At 41.1% G+C, this 15,929-nt stretch overlaps 1 protein-coding gene across 6 annotated transcripts in view; it reads right to left on the reverse strand.

Annotated features, from left to right (window-relative positions):
• The window catches only part of LOC122539368 (calnexin-like), a 70,264-nt gene extending 57,801 nt beyond the window's left edge, over positions 1–12,463 (reverse strand). The window contains exon 1 of one of the 6 annotated variants that reach the window (XM_043674127.1): positions 12,302–12,463. The gene's annotated coding sequence lies outside the window, so the exon portion shown is untranslated. The other 5 variants (XM_043674122.1, XM_043674123.1, XM_043674124.1 and 2 more) reach the window with 5 other exon arrangements.
• Positions 12,464–15,929: the final 3,466 nt, after the last annotated feature.

Below are 15,929 nucleotides of genomic sequence, written 5' to 3' on the forward strand. Positions count from 1 at the left end.
ATGAGATAACTTCCCAGTCTTCTAAACTCCAGTGAGCTGTGTTTAACCTTTGGTCATAAAATAATCCCTCCACACCAGAGATCATCCACAGAACTTTCCCTGAACTGCCTTTAAAGATAAAATAATTTTCTTAGAGAAGGGGACTAAAACTGCTCAGAGTATTTCAAATGTGATCTCACAAGTATCTTGTACAGTTGCAGTAAGACATCGCTACTATTTTTAAAACAAAACTCCAACTCCATTGAAATAAGGGCCAACATTCCTTTAGCCTTTCCCAATTGCCTGTTGCACCTGTGTGCTAGCTTTGTGTTTCATATATGCTAGGTTTGTGTTTCATATACCCTCACATACACCCTCAAATACCTTCACATTGAAAAAAAACTGCAGAAACTGCAATTTAAATAATGCTGCTCTTTTGTTCTTCCTGCCAAGAATGAACAACTTTGCATGTTCCCACATCATATTACATTTGGCAATTTTTTTGTCCACTTAACCTATCAATAGCTCAACTGTTTGTATCCCTCTCAAGCTGCTCTTCCATTTATTTTGCATAATCTGCAAATTTAGCTATAATACCTTGGCTTCCTTCCTCCAAGTCATTAACATGTATTATAAACAGTTGCGACCCCAGCACTGATCCATGGAACTCCATAGTCACAGGTCACCAACATGAAAAAGAACCCTTTGTTTTCACCTCACTGTTATCTACCCAGGTCCATGCTAACATACTATCTTCAACACCATCAGCTCCTGAGTTGACATTTGAGCTACCTCAGTGAATGCCTTCTGGAAGTCCAAGTACAAAACCCACTTCTATCAAGTTGAGACTTCCTTGAAAAAAATTCTAATAAATTAGTCAAAAACAATTTCCCTTTCATTAAGCTATGCTGACTCTGCTTGGTTAGATTATGATTTCCCAAATGTTTTGTTATTATTTGAATAATACTTTTGCAACAATATTTGCTAGGCTAATTGACCTGTAGTTTCCTGCATTTTCTTTGCATTTAGCCTCATTACTATGTCTAATTCTACTTCTTTAGGAAGATCAATTGTATTTAATTCCTCCCTGTACTCTTTAGTGTTAACAGGATAGTTGCAGTACCTTCCATATAGAAACTGATGCAAAATATCTGTTTAACTCCGCTGCCATTCCCTGGTCCCCCTAAAGCATCTCTCGACTATTCCTCCTTGTATGCTGTTTCTTTCAACAGAAAATTCTCCTTAACTTCCTTTGTTAGTCATACTTTGTTTACTCCTTTCTTTGAATCTTTCCTCCTTACTCTGAGCAAAAATATATCTCAGCAATGAATTATCTCCTTAAATATCTGCCATCGCTGGCTTACTGTCTTTCCTGGTAATCTATCAACCCAGTTCACTTTTGCTAACTCTATCCTCATTTCATTCTAATTCCCTTCATTGGAGTTTATACAGTTGCTTCCAACACAAATTTCTCACTTTCAAACTGAATACAAAATTTTATCATATTACATTCATTAGTTCCCTCGATGATATTTTACTTCAAGGTTATTTCTTAAGTCCACCTCATTGCCCATTACCAGATTGAAGATAGCATGCTCCCTGATTGGCTCAATGACGTATTGCTCTACTAAACTATCCCTACTGCACTATGAACTCATCGTCACAGCTACCTTTTCTAATTTGGGTAACTCAAAACTAGCAAGATTAAAAGTCACCCATAATTATTCCTCTATTCCTTTTTAACTTGCTCCTTACAGCCTTTCCTACACCGTGGCTACTGTTTGGGATTCTGTACCTACTCTTCCTACTCTTCTTTCCCTTCCTTTTTTTAAACATACCCCAAATGGACTCTACATCACAGAGACAAGATTGCCTCTCAAATGTCATTTCATCTCCTACTCACATTTCTATCCTGCCAATATTTCCATTCCTTCGGTCTTTGAAAGCTCAAATGAATTTTAAATTTTCAGTTTCGATTTCCTTGCAACCACGTTTCTGTGATGGCTACGAGATCATATTCATTTACCTTTTTTTGTGCTGTCAGTTTGTCTACTTTATACCAAATGCTTTGTGCAGCATTAAGAATCTGGTCTCAGTAGGATTCAGTTGGAGTCTGCCCCATTGGAACAGCTCCCTCCTTCCCCAATACTATTGCGAATGTCCCATTAATTCAAACCCATTGCTCCCATACCAATTTTTGAGGCATGCATTACCTCTTATCTTGCAGACACTTTGCCAATTAGCTCATGGCTAAGGTAGTAATCCAGACATTTTTACCTTTTTAGTTCTGCTTTTCAATTTAGCCCCTAGCTGTTCATATTCTCTGTACAGAACCTCTCTCCTTTTTCTACCTATATTGTTGGTACCCACGTGGACTACTGGATTTTCCCTTCCAACTCCAAGCTCCTCTGCGAAACAGATGAGTTATCCTGAAGCCGGATACCACAAAGCAACACCGCCTAAGCACCTTAATCCTAGCCACAGAGGACAGTATCTATCCCTCTGACTATATTATCCTTGATTTCAACTCCATTTCTCTTCTCCACACACTCCATCCACCCTTGAATGACTCCCTGTACTACACAGTGCTGTGATCTGTTTGACCATCTTTTCCACAGTACCCACTCTCACCCACATGGGAGCAAGAATGTCAAACCTGTTAGACAAGCTCAAGGGCTGAGGGTCCTGCAGCATTTTCTCATGGATCCCATTTACTTCACTCGTAGTCATACCTTCCTGTCCCTGACCAGAGATTAATTACTTCAAATTCAGTCAAGGAGGTGTGACTGCCATCTCAAATAGTGTCCAAGTAACCCTACCCACTCCCTGATATGTTCATCAACTGAGCTGGAGCTCCTCAAGCAACCAACACGGAGTACAGAAACAAAAATAGAAAGTGCTGGAAAAGCTCAGCAGGTCTATAAGGATGATATTACCAAACTGGAAAGGGCTCAAGAGATTTACCAGGATGTTGCTAGGTATGGAAGGTTTGAGTCAAAGAAAGGTTTGGACATAGGAAGTTGAGGTGATCTGATAGAAGTTTATAAAGTAATGAGAGGTATACATAGAGTTAATAGCAGTTGTCTTTTCCCGAGGATGGAGGATTTCAAGACTGGGGGCACATTTTCAAGGAGAGAGGAGTGGGATTTAGAAAAGTCAAGACACAAATTTGTTTTTTTTTAAACAGAGGGTCGTTTGCATGTTGAATGAACTTTCTTAGAAAATAGTAGATGCAGATACAATTACATTTAAAAACATTTGGATAGATACAGGAATAAGAGAGGTTTGGAGAGATATGTGCAAGGAGCAGGTAGGTGGTACTAGTTTAGGGATTATGTTTGGCATGGACTGGTTGGACCAAAGGTCTATTCTGTATGATTCTAATTGTGGAAACCACACTGTGCATGAATTAATGGATGATCAATTAGCACAGAGATGGAGAGATATTTCTTTACTCAAAAGGAGTGTGAACCTATGGAATTCCCTACCATACCGAATTGATTATGGACTAATTTAATGCACAGGTGGACAAATGTTCATCTTAGGAAATCTAGAGGCATGGACAGCAGGCAGGAAAATGCAGAGTTGAAATCAAAGCTCAGTTGAGTTGTTGAAAGGACTCTTGTGGTGCAGTGGTAACGTCCTTACCCCTGAGCCAGGAGGCCTCAATTCAAGTCCACAGGTACGTAATAACAGCTCAGAATGGGTTAATTTTTTTTTTTAAAAAAAGTGTTAAACAATAAACCAAGCTTGACAGGCCATACAGACTACTCTTGTTCCCAGTTTTTTAAAAAAGATTTCTTATCATTCACCATTCTATCTTCGTATTTTCTCTTTGCCACTTCTAATCTAAATCTTATGACATGATGATCACTTTTCCACTTAGACTACTCCAATCCCCAGCATCAGATCTAGCAACACATTCTTCTTAGTTGGACTGAATTCACTGGTCACTGGAGTTCTACTGAACACATTTCAGAACTTCATCGCCTTTATTCAAATAATCAACAAAATGATGGTTGGGTAATTTAAGGTCTCCCAAACGCAGCACTTTTCAGTGCTTGCCCACCTGACTTTTCTGGAGATTTGCTCCACTGACTTTCTCAGTATCTACAGAAAAATCTCAGCATGTTATTCTTGCTTCTCAATCCTAACCAAATTGATGTGGTTCTTCCCTGAAAACCATTCTCTCTTTCCACTACCACATTGCTTTCCCACATCACAAATGGCACTCCTACCCTTCTTTTTATTATTTTCTTTTATAACCACTTCATATTCTTGCATTTTAAGTATACAATCCTTATCATTTTAAGCTACATTTCCACTATTGCCATTACATATTATCCCCATAACAATATTTGTCCCTTATCCACATTGAATTTTAACTTCCCATTATATTTTACACTGCTTCTATGAAATATGGTGCTATTTCCTTCTCAAATACTAACTAACACACTTTATTCCTCTCTTCCAATTCTATACAGTGGTACAGAGTCCTTGACTAATTTAACACTTTTCTCAACTACGCTAGTAAACCTCCTGGTGAAGAAAATAGTCTGAGTGCTGAAGCACAACCCATCCTGTTGAATAGATGCCTCCTGCCTTAGAACTGATCAGTGTTAAGATCCTGAAGCCTTCTTTGATACTCCATGCATCAAGATCGATATCGATCCTCCCCATTTTTTTCTCCTCTTTGTTAATGTTTGTCACAGGAGGTAATCTGAAGGACCTTGCAACTTTTGAGGTCTAACTTTTTAAACTTCTTCCCTAGTCTATGGAAATCTGACCAGAGACTTGCCCTCTCTGGGGAAATGATGACGCATACCCAGACTTTTGGCTTCACCTACAAAACATACTGTAACATATTCAGGGGATCCTTTACTCATCAATGGTGGTTAACCAAATGCCTGCCAGTTTCCCGATGTTATTTCTTAAAATGATGCCATTCTCTTTGTTGTTGTGTCCTGTGCAACACCTGTACAATGGTTTGAACTGTACATTTAAGGTACTGTCACTCCCTATGCTGAATACTGGATTGAGAGTCTGGAATTGTTTACTACATCTTTTCAGAGTGTCCTACTTCCTACTCTCGAACTCTTACTGACAAAAGAATGACCAACTCTTTGAATGCACCATCCAAGAAACTACCAAATTAATGTTAGATAGCCTAAACAAAAAGTTTCAGTTAGCATTGCACACAAACAAGTACTTTGCTGCTTAGAACACAGGAACCTAGTCAGTAGTTTCAAATATTTCATACCCAAAAAGTACTTGAAATTACACATAAAAGCATCACTGTAAGCACAATATTTTTACATCACCCACACCTAGTTGGAATGTTGATTACATTAACAAGAATAATGGTTGCTTAGAAACTTAAGGTTAATACTTAAGATGATCAATGTTGGGAGATCAAGATATCACAAAGGCAAAACATACAGATGCTGAAGCAGGAAGAGTAAATCCTGCAGAGAAATAAAGAAAGAGTGTTGTAGTTAACCTGAAATAGTAACACTCTGTCCTACCATCATCCCCACCCCCATCCTCAGATCCTGCATGAGATCTCCTGGATATTTCCAGCATTTTCTGTTTACAGATCACAGTAGCAATTGTGTAAACTAAGAATATAAAGCAATCATCATAACCAAGTTCCCAATTTACTGGTACAATGATGTCAGACATATGAATTTAGTCAATTTGATAGGCAATATCATTATCACAGTACCATTGTCACTAACAAGTAAATATCAATTATTGTACCTGCAGTTAATCACCAACACGATCAAAATTTGTTATGCGATGGTTTCTTAATTACATACCAGACAATTTGTATTTACTGCTTTCCGTGTATAAGCTCAAAAATGAAATACAGGATAAAGAGGCCTAAGGCCTTTGGCAACACGCTACTGGAGATTTACTTAAAACAACTAGAGGCACGTTTATATCTTAATACATTTACTAACATTAACATCCACTGTTTTTTCCACGGGTTCCACCAGCTTCACTCAAAAAAAACCCTTATATTTAAATAACTGTGCAGTGACGCTTCTATAAAATATATTAAACTCCAGTCAATACCTACATTGTTAAAAACGTGTATATCATGAACATTTAGCTGCATTACAACGAAAATATCCCGTAACAACATGCATTAAGAAAGGCGATCTTAAATATGATGAGACTTTGTACAGATTGTACCTTGCACAGTCCAGTCCTGTGATGAATGGAGATGTAATAACTGCGGATGTGCTGCAGAAAATACTCAGCAAAGACTGCTTACCTCAAGATCGCCTCTCTCAATATTTTCTTTGGGTAAATAAATTTTCTCCTCTTTATTTACACAGTGTGTTATCCGCAATCCCCGCTAATGACTAATGCCGGGCTGCCTAGAACCTTTTTTTTCCCCCTCAGTTTCCCTCGCCTCCCTTCACTTACCGTCCGTCCCCGTTATTTCGCTGGCTCACATTTATAACCGCCAGTGCCGTCTGCGCATGCGCCGTGCCGACGCCGGGGTAGCAGGAGACAGCGTCGCCTCGCAACGTCAGGATTCAAACCGTTAGGCAGTGGGCGGGGCAGAGGCTTGGTATCGCTTGTCCAGCTTCGAGCTCGGCCCGATCCTGCTCACCCTGACAATGACAATTGTTGTAGAAGGGGGTGTGGTCGAACCAAGCGCTGCTTCACTCCCGCCTTCCCGAATGTTCAAACTGAGCCAGCGTTCGGAACCGTTAGCGAGGCTCGGCGCCTGCGCACATCGTTCAGGCTCAGTGGCTCAAGTACTTGGAGGAGGGGGCTTGAGTAACGGAGCAGACTGACATGTTACGGCAAGTGGGAGGTTGAAAAATGAGGGTTCAAATAGGAAGAGAAGATTGTGGTAAGTAAACTGAAAGGAGCGGAATAAATACCAGGAAGGAAGAAAGGTAATATTTTAATAGTGTGTGAAGTGGAGTAAATAATCGGAGGAGAATACCTAATGCTGTGGATAGGGGACGGCAATACATAGAATATGTGACAGAGATTGGAGGGACATAAAAACTATTTTCCAATCGACCTGTTCAGGGTTATTGCACACCTCTAATGTAGATGGGAGTTAAAAACGGGACACAGGCAGTAACTGTTATCAAGCTGGGAGGGTGCATGATGGATTAGAATAGGTGGGGAGGGTATAGCATAGGGCTTGAACAACCAAGAAGGGTACATTTGGAGAAAGTAGAAGAGGAGCAGAATAAGATTAGATTAGATTCCTTACAGTGTGGAAACAGGCTCTTCGGTCCAACCAATCCACACTGACCATCTGAAGAGTAACCCATCCAGACCTATTTCCCTCTGACTAATGCTTCTAACACTATGGGCAATTTAGCATGGCCAATTCACCTAACCTGCACATCTTTGGACTGTGGGAGGAAACCCACGCAGACATGGGGAGAATGTGCAAACTCCTCACAGACAGTTGCCTGAGACTGGAATTGAACCTGGGACCCTGGTGCTGTGAGGCAGCAGTGCTAACCACTGTGCCCACCATGCCACTGTTCATATTTCATTGTTGCAGCAGAAAAACATAATTCATTAGATAAGGTTCATAATTGAATCAACAAGGAAATATAATTAGTACTTAGGTAGTAAGAAACATACATGAGAACATAACTGAAGCAAGTGTAGACCATTCGATTCTGTGAACCTGCCCTTCTATTCAATAAGATCATAGTTGATTGGTTACCTCCACTCCACTTTCATGATTCCTGTGTTCCTTGATTTTCTTTGCATTCTAAAATATTTATGTGTGGCTTGAAAATACTTGAAAGCCAAGCACACCCAAAGATGAGTTCTAAAGATTCACCACCCTTTGCATCAAGAAATATCTTCCCAACTCAATCCTAAACAGCAGATCTCTTATTCTGAGACTCTGATTTCTCATTCTACCCTTTCCAGCCAGCATTTACCCTGACCTGCCCTTATTTCATTTGTGTCAGGATGATCGTCACTCATTCTTCCAAGCCCTAGGCATATAGGCCTAGCCTCAGAACAATTCCCTCATCCCAGGAATTGGTCTAATCAAATATAGCATGGTATTCTTTGAGCCATGGTATCAAAACTGAACACTGACAGAGTCTCAACCATAGCAAGATTTCTTTCTTGTACTCCAAAACCCTTGTAATAAAAGTCAACATACCTTTTATCTTTCTAATTTCATGCTACAACTACATGTAAACTTTCTATGTATGTACAATGATGCCAAAATCCCTCTGCATACCAACGTTTAATAGGTTTTCAAAATTTAATATAAAAGCTGTTTTTCTATTCTTGGCATGTGGAATAACCTACATTATGCCCCATCTTCTACCTTCTTGGTAGCTCATTTAACATGACAATCTTTCTTTGTAGACTTCTTGTATCCTCCCAAGACTTTACTTTCCTGTCTACCTTTGTATCATCCACAAACCTGCGTGTATTTACTTCATCCAAGTCATCCATATAGACCATGAATACCCGAGGCCCCAATATATGTCCTGTAAGCTTTCCAGTCATACAATCCTGTTAATTTAAGTGACTTGTCTATTCCTACTGTCTATCCTTTAACCAATCTTCAATCCATTGCTAATGTATTCGCTCAAGCCCCATGAACTTTTGTGCAGCACTTTATTGAATGCCTTTGGAAGTTAAAATGTACAATATCTGCAGTTGCCCCTCTTTTTCTCCTTGCCAGTTAAACCCTCAAAAATTTAAAGATTTGTTCACACAATTTCCTTTCAGAAAACTGTGTTGACTCTGCCTAATCATGTTATGATTTTATAAATGACTTGGTACTATCTCTTTAATAATGGATTCCTGCATTTTCACACTAACTGTTGTTTGCTTAATTTGGCATTATTGGATAAAAATGATAGGCTTACTACCTTCCATCTCCTGTGACTCTTTCAGAATCTAGGAAATTTTAAAAAATTATAACCAATACATCTACTATCCCTGCAGCGTCCTCGGTTAGACTTCAAAAACAGAAAACACATTTTTTAAAAGAGACATGTAAATTATTTTAACGATCACATCTTGCCAAAACCCTCAACAACTTCTCCTTTCAATCCTCCCACTTCTTCCAAGCCAAAGGAGTAACTATGGGAACCTGTGTTGGACCCCAGCTATGCCTGCCTCTTCGTTAAGTATGTGTAACAGTCCATCTTCCAGAGATACACCAGCACCATTCCCCACCTTTTCCTCCGCTACATCGATGACTGTATTGGTGCTACCTCGTGCTCCCACAAGGAGGTTGAATAGTTCATCAAATTCACCAACAACTTCCACCCTGACCTCAGATTCATCTGGACCATCTCTGACACCTCCCTCCCCTTCCTGGACCTCTTCATCTCCCGACTGACTAACCATGGACATCTACTACAAACCCACCAACTCCCGCACTACCTGGACTATACCTCCTCCCACTGTGCCTCCTGAAAAATGCCATCCCCTATTCCCAATTCCTCTGCCTCCGCCACATCTGCTCCTAGGATGACCTTTACCACCATAGAACATCCCAGATGGCCTCCTTCTTCAGAGACTGCAATTTCCCCTTGTGGTCGACGATGCCCTGCAGCACATCTCTTCCACTTCCCGCATCTCCGCCCTTGAACTCCACCCTTCTAATCACAACAAGGACAGAGCCACCCTGGTCTTCACCTTCCATCCCACCAACCTCCAGATACTTCACATCATCCTCCGTCACTTCCGCCACCTACAAACAGACCCCACCACTAGGGATATATTTCCCTCCGCACCTCTATCTGCATTTCGGAAAGACCATTCTCTTGGTGACTCCCTTGTTAGATCCATGACCCCCCACCCCCACCAGCCCACACCCCACTCCCGACACCTTCCCCTGCCAACGCAAGAAGTGCAAAACCTGCGCCCAAAACCTCTCCCCTCACCTCCAAGGACCCAAAGATTCCTTCCACATCTGATAGAAATTTACCTGTACTTCCATACACGTCATCTACTATATCCATTGCACCTGATGTGGTCTCCTCTACATCGGGGAGACAGGATGCCAACTTGTGGATTGTTTCAGAGAACATCTCTGGGACATTTGCACCAACCAAACCCACCGCCCCTTGGCCGAAGACTTTAACTTCCCCTCCCACTCCACCAAGGTCATGCAGGCCCTGAGCCTCCTCCATTGCCAAAGCCCTAACCACCCAATGCCTGGAGGAAGAACATCTCATCTTCCTTCTTAGAACCACATGCGATCAATGTGGATTTCATCAGTTTCTTAATTTCCCCTCTCCCGACCTTATCCCAGTCCCAAACCTCCAACTCGGCACCACCCTCTTGACCTGTCCATCTTCCTTCCCACCTATCCATACCTCTCCGTCCTATCACCTTTCTCCCCCCTACCTTCATCTACTTATCACATTCCCAGCTACCTTCCTCCCAGCCCCACCCCTCTTCCATTTATCTCTCAGCTCCCCCTGCCTACAAGCCTAATTTCTGATGAAGGGCTTATGCCCGAAACATTGATTCTTCTGGTCCTCAGATGTTGCCTGACCTGCTGTACTTTTGCATCACCACACTCTCGACTCTAATCTCCAGCATCTGCAGTGCTCACTTTCTCCTCCCTATAGGGCAACCAATTCAAGTAATTTTTTTTTTGGCTTTTAATCGCATTAAATTTTCCAGAACGTTATCTTAGTTAGTCAATCATATTATACTTACTTTTCTAATTAACCTCTCAGATGTTGTTATGCACCTCTGGAGCAGGTGGGACTTTAATCTGGCCTCCAGGTCCAGGAGTAGGGATACTACCACTACATCACAATAGGGCCCAAATCCTCAATTTTCAACTATTTCAGACATTTTCGGGCTACCTGATTAGACTTAATCTTTCATGGTAAGTGAACATTACAGTTAAGTAATCCACCTATGACTTAATTAGAAAACTTTGTAAATATTAGTTTGAATTAGATTCAAAGAAAACTAACTTAAAAGGCACTGTGATGAATAGCTCACTCCTAACTTAGAAAAGCTTTCCTATCATCTGCAAGGCATAATTCACAAGTATGACTGTAAAGTAGAAGTATAACTGGTGCAGATGAATGTAACTCCAACCACATTTGAGAAGCTTAACATCATGCCAAACAAAGCAGACTGTTTGATCAGTGCCTTATCCATCACCTTCCGCAGTCACTCCCTTCACAAATGACACACAGTGGCAACGGCGGGTACTACTTACATGATGCAATACAGCAACTTCCTGAGTCTCCTCCAATGGCACCTTCAAAACCACCAACTTTTACCACATTAGGGAACAAGGATAGCTGACATATGGCAACACCACTAGCTGCAAGTTCCCCTCCAAGTCAAAGACTATCTTAACTGGAGCTACTTCATTATCTCGCTTTTTTCACTGCCACTGGATCAAAATCCTGGAATTTCCTAATATAACTCTGTGAATATTTTTTACTAAGTAATGTTTCTTCGTGACCATCAATTTTCTTAGTCCAGATTTAACCTCCCTCTTCTCCTTCTGATAGGTACCAGTGTGTTTAATTTTATCCTGATTTATTTCAAAGTCTAGTTCTTTGTGGGGTATATGTCAATGTCTTGATGAATAAAAGGTTATCATAAAACTCTGCTGCTCACATTAACCATTTCATGTAGTGAAATTATTTAGTAACTAAGCATGTTTGAGACCTTTTTTGCAGCGCAATTCCCCATGAATTTTAGCATGTTAGATACTTGTTTAACAAATCCCAATTGCACACTCAGCCCCAAATCATCCCACAGCTGCCATCCAAATAACCCCTGGACAGTCAGGTGATCTCCAGCATCTGCAGTCCTCACTTTTTTCATATCAAAAGGTTAGGGACAAGGAACCTAAAGAACTGTGGATGCTGGAAATCTGAAATGAGAACAAATTGTTGGAAATCCTCAGCAGATCTGGCAGCATCTGTGGAGAGAAATCAGAGTTAACATTTCTGGTCAGTTGACCCTTCTTCAGAAGTTCTGAAGAAGGGTCATTGGAGAGATTGCTGAGATTTTCCAGCAATTTCTGTTTTTGAGTTAGGGGCAAGTGTCTGACTGGAGATATGTTGCATATCTCCTAATGCCTGGTCTGAATGCTTGAGATAGTGGTTTACAAATGCAGTTTTTCTTAATTGAGAGGCTACCTGAGCACAAGGAAGGCACCAGGTCACAGTGGTAGTCTTGCTTTTGTATCTGATGGAATTGAGGAGCAACATGCTTAACAGGAAATGCACAGCCCTAAGCATGAGGAGGGAAATGAGAGTGGTAATGGAGGCCATATTGTCAGCATAGGCTTTATCACAGATTGAAGTACCTGAAAATGCTGAAGAACCGGTGTAACAGAAAAGTACAACTCTCCAATTGTGCCCTCCTCTAGCTTTAAAATTTGCTGTCGCCTTGACATGCTTATCCTCTGGTTGTTTTCAAGAATCAGCAATGAACCTTCATCCTGTATCATAAGTGTTGTGAAAACCGGCTGTTAAGTTCACATCCAGACAGATAAGGACTCGATAATGCAAAGAGTTGGGCTTTTTGCCTCTATTGCTGGATTCACCTGTGTGCAGATGTTATTGATTACACCGATATGGCTATCAAATCACCAAGTAACCATCCAATGAGATTCACCAACAAGAAGTGGTTCTACTCCTTCAACTTTTAATTGGTCTGTGGCCACAACATGAAATTTCTGCTTGTTTGTTTTGCTTCCCTGACACTTGTCACAAATTCTTCATGCTTTGATAATCAAGGTTGTCACAGCACTTAATTCTATCTACAATCCAAGTGGGTGAATTCCAATGGGTAATAACCCATGGTGTTGAGGGTAATTTATCAGCATGGATGGGGGATTAGCTAGCTAATAGAGGACAGAGAATTGAGATAAAGGAGCATTTTAGAGATTGTGACCTGTTGTGGAGTGCCACAGGTTTCAGTGCTGAGGCTATGAGAAGTGATGGTACTATTGAGAAGTTTGCAATGATGCAAAAATAGGAGATAAGGCAAATATTAAAGATGAGACAAGGAATCTACAGAGGGGATATAAGCAGGTCAAGTGAGTGGGATAAAATTTGGCACATGGAATATAATGTTGGAAAATGTGAGTAATGCATTTTGGCAGGAAGAATAGAAAAGCTGAACACTATTTTACTGAGGAAAGACTTCGAGGAGAAAGTGAGGTCTGCAGATGCTGGAGATCAAAGTTGAAACTTTATTGCTGGAACAGCACAGCAGGTCAGGCAGCATCCAGGGAACAGGAGATTCGACGTTTCGGGCACAGGCCCTTCTTCAGGAATGATTCCTGAAGAAGGGCCTGTGCCCGAAACGTCGAATCTCCTGTTCCCTGGATGCTGCCTGACCTGCTGTGCTGTTCCAGCAATAAAGTTTCAACTGAGGAAAGACTTCAGCAATCAAGATCTCAGAGGGATTTGGGGTGCTAGTGCATGAATCGCAGAAAGCGAACATTCAAATTTGACAGGTAATAGGGAAGGCAAATAGGATTTTTATTTATTCATTCATGGAATGCGACCCTCACTAGCTAGGCCAGCATTTATTGCTCTGCGTCTGGAGTCACCTGTAGGCCAGACCAAGTAAGGATGGCAGTTTCCTTCCTTAAGGGATATTAGTGACCCAAATGGGTATTTCCTACAATCCACAATGGTTTCATGGTCACCATTAGACTCTCAATTCTAGAACTTCAATAAATTGAATTCAATAATATTGTTTATTTCAAAGGTAATGCAATGTAAAAACTAAACAAGGCTGTAGTTGGACTACGGCTGGAATACTGGGAACAGTTCTAGTCCCATAATCCAAGGAGAGGTACACTACCATTATAGGGCAAGCCAAACAAAGAACAGCCAGGGAATTCCTAGAAGCATGGCACTCATCCACAAACTCCATCAACAAACACATCGACCTGGACCCAATATACTGGCCACTACAGCGGACAGCTGAAACTGACAACCGGAAGAGGCAGGGACAGGCCACTATAAATGCCGGAAGAAACACCACACAAGCGCTTCACAGGAGGCTCCCAAGCACTGAGGATGTCACCTAGACAGGGGACGAAACGTTTGCAACAAAAACTTCCAGCTCGGCGAACAGAACTACAGCATCTCTGAAATTCTGCTGATGGGGTGTCAAAGAGCATCCTTGCCTGCATGGCTGCACCTATTTGTCCAAAACACCCTCCAAATTATGTGCCAAATATCAGAAAGAATCAATGGGAAAGTACAAGCTGAATTTTAGTGTATTTAGATATTTTGTCTACATAATAAAATGAACAGAAATGGACAATGATATCTTCCTATGATTGTCACCTACATCTTTCATCTGATGAACAAATAATCCTCCATTTTGAATTCCACTTGAATAGCAAGTGAACTCTGGGTTGAAGAGTTACATGTGCGTTACAAAGAGTGTCTTGGTAATAGCATCACTGATTAGACAGTGCTAAAGGGCATAGCTGTCAGACAAAGGTTGCGAGAGATAGTGAGGGAACAAATACAAGGAATTAGTTAAAGCTGTGTCTCCTGAAGTTTTGCTTTGCACCTGCAATAAGTCCTGTACACTTGGTGAAATGCCCTGTCAGTTAAAAAAAGACATAGTGGTGCCCAAATAAGCACATTAAATATAAGCGAATGGGATGGAATGAATCACTGGCAATCCTGGTAGGGGTACTGCACGTAAACATTTTGCACATGCATACTGAGAGTGTCTGCGGACACCCCCAAAACATTCTCATTACAGTATTTGTATTTATCTTTACCAAGTACAAATCACAGAAGTATTTCTCCATGACCCGTTGGTAAGAGTGACCACTGCATGGTCATTGTGGAGTGAAAGTTCTACATTTATTGTGAGAACAACTTCCATTATACTTTATATTGCCACCAGAACGTGGACAGGGAGGGATTATATTAGAGGCCAATAACCAGGACCTGAGGCTATCTGTGTTCGAGTTGGGGGAGACTGTTATTTAGTTCAGGCTGAGGCCTCAGGTCAGGAGCAACACCAACACACATGATTTCTGTCCCTGTTTGGCTACTATTCTGTTTTAAGTGAAGTGGATTAAAAGTAAATCTCATTGCTCAAACCTTTGCATCCAGCAATCACAAGTATACCATCACAGTCTGTAACTTCATGACTTAATATGTCCCTCTCTACTCATTTACTATAAAACCAGGTAACCTGTCCAGAGATTTAGGAGAACATGGTAAGAGTGGCATCAGATGAACCTGAAAATGACATGCTTTGTGAAGAAGCAACTCAAAAACAATTGCTATACAGCAAAGCAAGCATGGTATGTTCAAGAGTTAAGTCATCCCATAACCAATAGGTCATGGCACAGCGTTGCAACCATAACCAGGTTTATAGGTTGTAAACATTTAAGCAACTTATAAGAGGACAAGATTCTATGACTGTGTCTATCCCCAAGAATGGTGAAGACCAGCAAAAGGGCACAAGGAATGCAAAGGAAGAAACTGGTGCATTTACAAACATTTTGATGCATTTGAGATCAAGAAGCAGCTGAGTGTGCTAGATAGAACAAAGGCTATGGGACACTTGAATGTCCCCAGTATAACACTGAAGAACTATGCTCAAGACGTAGCTGTGCCTAAACTCAAGCATATTCTGAGTGGACAGCTGAAGATCTATGTGCCTAAGTTGCTGTACCCTCTACTCAAGCAAATTCCTAGCGCGGCACTGAAGATCTATGCTCCAAAAGTAGCTGTGCCTTGACTCAAGCAGTTCTAATAGAGCTGCAACACTGAAACTCTACCTGATGATTTGGATAATTACCTGTTCACAAACAGCAGGGTAAATTCAATCTATCCAATCAGCCTACTCCCATGCAAAGGAAGGGAGCTGCGGAAAATGGTATCAAGGAATACCTGTTCACCAATATGCAGTGTGGGTTCAGCAGGATTAATTTGCTTCAGAAC

Source organism: Chiloscyllium plagiosum, chromosome 32 (genome assembly GCF_004010195.1).
Source record: "Chiloscyllium plagiosum isolate BGI_BamShark_2017 chromosome 32, ASM401019v2, whole genome shotgun sequence".
In the NCBI taxonomy this organism is placed as follows: domain Eukaryota; kingdom Metazoa; phylum Chordata; class Chondrichthyes; order Orectolobiformes; family Hemiscylliidae; genus Chiloscyllium; species Chiloscyllium plagiosum.